The sequence below is a fragment of the Spermophilus citellus genome, assembly GCF_964194105.1.
Source record: "Spermophilus citellus genome assembly, chromosome: 15".
Classification (NCBI taxonomy): domain Eukaryota; kingdom Metazoa; phylum Chordata; class Mammalia; order Rodentia; family Sciuridae; genus Spermophilus; species Spermophilus citellus.
In genome coordinates, this window is record NC_138195.1 from 71,645,081 (window position 1) to 71,647,966 (window position 2,886).

Below are 2,886 nucleotides of genomic sequence, written 5' to 3' on the forward strand. Positions count from 1 at the left end.
CCGGTAGCTGGTGCAAGAGACCTCAGTTGTCAGCACTGGTGGGAGCGGTAGCCAGGAGTTCCGTGCCGCGGGTCCCGTGCCACGTCTGATTCCCTCGGTCTGGCTATCGCGCTCACAGGAGAGCTGGGAGGGGCCCTTACAGGAGAGCTGGGAGGGGCCCTTAAGGTTTCCCTGATGTGTGGACAGGGGAGGCTAGGGGATTACACACCTGTAGCCGCTGGTTTCAATGAAGTTATCTCCTCATCCTCAGTCTGGTGACATCAGTTCTCTGCCATGGTGGTATCTCTTGCAAATGGTGACAGTTCGTTTCCCTTTGCCGGGTCTCTTCCAAGCCCTGTTTCAAACCTGTGGCCACTACCTATGAAGGCTCGGTTGGCATTTACCTCCGTAGGAACAGAAGGGCCGACCAGTTGTTTCAGCCGGATGGATTAGTGCTGAGTCACAGCTGTTTGTCTGCGGGAAGCAGGCGAACGGGAGCTTGAATCCAGCCGATCCGGGCTCAGTGTGTGTTCTGAGAGGCCCAGACTGGTCACCCCAGATCCACGTCAGTTCAGCATTGCCTAGTGATCCTCCAAGCTTCAGACATTCCCCGTATGGGCCACCAAATGCCACAGTCTGGCTGGACACAAAATAACTGAGCCACCACAAAAACTTGTAGATTCCAACAGCAATTCTTTATTCCTGAACTCTCACCGGCACTCTACACGCATCTCAAAGTCATATCTTGTAATCCATCTAAGTGTTGTAATTTTCTTTTAATATGCAGGGCAGCTTGCCCAACAAAGGCCATCGTAACAGATACCTTTTGATCCTCTGCCTGAGGATCAAAAGGAGTATATTTCCTATATGCCTCCATAATTTTTTCCAGAAACATAGAGGGAGATTCATTAGGTCCTTGAATAATCTTTCTTACCTTGGCCAAATTAGTTGGCCGTCTAGTGGCTGTTTGGAGATCCGCTATTAGAGCCCGGTGATAAGTGGACAGATGCTCCCTACCTTTAAAGGTGTTGGGGTCCCAGTTGGGTCGGTTCAAGGGGAAGTTGTGTCGGTCGCCCATCTGGTCCGAGGATATTTTTTTCTAGCTTCTAGGAGGATTCTCTCTCATTCCTCTGTCATGAAGAGAGTCCCTAGGAGTTGTTGGCAGTCATCCCAAGTAGGCTGGTGTGAAAACGTCGGCGGGTTCTTTGAGTTCTTTTAGCTGGGCCAGTTTCTTCCGGGGAAGAGGGGCTGTGTGTGCCATGGGGGAGTCATCTGGAGGGCACTGGGCCAGCTCAGCTTCCTCCAATGGTGGAGAGGCTGAGTCAGCAGCAGGGGAATCACTTAGAGGGTGTTGGGGGTTGGGGGACGAGGGCAGGGGATAAGGAGGGGGAGGAGAGTCCAGTAGAGTCAAATCTTGAGATTTAGGGAGAACAGAGGGTGGAGGAGGAGGAGGAGCAGAGGGTTTGAGAGACAGAATCGTGGGGGAAGGAGTAGGAGCGGGGGCAGGGACAAGGAAAGGCTTCATCCATGGAAGAGGAGATTTGCAGAGGTCTTGCCAAGTTAAGATATATGGCTGTTGATCTGGATGGCTATGTGGTCCCGGCTGAAAGACAAAGACAATATCTCTGACTTTTCAAATTAGTGGGAAGTAGAAAGATCCTTCTGGGGGCCATCCGACTCCAAAGGTGGGCCATTCTGAGGCACAGAGAGTCTGCCAGGTCCGGTGTTTTACTGAAAAAGAAAGATTTTAAGTCCTTAAGCGGACTTCAGTCCAGTGATCAAGGGTCAGGGACAGAGGCGTGGAATGGTTCTGTCCCATAATGAAAGTTACTTGAACAAAGACAGGGACAATATAAACGTGACACAAGCACGGACACACACAGTAAACGTGTAACACAAGTTCAAAGGCAAAGATTAAAAACAGACAGTGAATTCAACCTGAGAGAAAGGATTGCCGGCATGACCAGATGGGTTGGCAGCAGAATATACCAGATGAGGGCACTTCCGTCCCTCCCAGATGAGAGCACCTTCGTCTCTTTTAGAGTCTCTCAAGGCGTCCCTTGAAAGATGTGGTCTGTGGCTTCAGGGACATGTCTGTCCACCATCGCCAGGGGAGCTCACGCTCTCCGCTGACAACCACACTCTGCCAACCCAAACCAAAAAACCAGAAGGCTCTGAGAGCTCATGCTCTCTGCTGAGCCAAAAACCAGACTCTGAGCGATCGCAAAGGAAAAACAAGGAGGAGAAGAAGGAGGAGGAGAAGAAGAAGAAAAGGTGCCTTATTTACCCCCCTAAAGGAATCTTGTTGAGGTCTCCCTGTCTGGTGATGCGCAGTTCCCGGCCAACGCACCAAATGTAAGGGTCCGGCGAAACGTCAGAGAAAGAGCCCACAAGAGACTGTCTTATGCAACAGCAGAAGGGAGGGTTTATTTGGAGACCAGCATGCTAGGGCCCAGAGCTCTCTATAGCAAAGAGAGATAGAGCCCTGAGAACAGCTTAAGTAGAGCTTATATACTTTCCTTGGAGAGGGCAGGGAGAGAAGTTACATTTTGTAGTTTGGCAGTTGGGGACAGCTCATTCTGGGAACAAGATTAGCAAACAGTTCACAGTTGGGGACAGCACATCCTGGGAACAAGATTAGTAAACAGTGTTTTGTTAAGCATATAGAAAAACGGAGTGACAAGTACCTATTTTATTAACCTTTCAGTACCTTCTGTCTCTTCTCTGATCTTCAAAATCCTCTAGGAACCATCATGAGGAAGAAATAAAAACATTAGACACAGTGGAAATATCACTTTCAATGAGATTGTGAACATTGCTGGACAGATGCTGTCCAATCTTTAGAGAACATGAAACCATTAAAGATATCTTTGGTACTGCTCAGTCTACAGGTGGCAATGTTGATAG

At 49.4% G+C, this 2,886-nt stretch overlaps 1 long non-coding RNA gene across 1 annotated transcript; it reads right to left on the bottom strand.

Moving 5' to 3' along the window:
* Positions 1–1,325: 1,325 nt before the first annotated feature.
* On the bottom strand, positions 1,326–2,397 carry LOC308634312. Its single transcript, XR_014018995.1, has 2 exons — positions 2,267–2,397; positions 1,326–1,710 (listed from the first exon to the last, which is right to left on the bottom strand). It is a non-coding gene; the product is annotated as an uncharacterized lncRNA (long non-coding RNA).
* Positions 2,398–2,886: the final 489 nt, after the last annotated feature.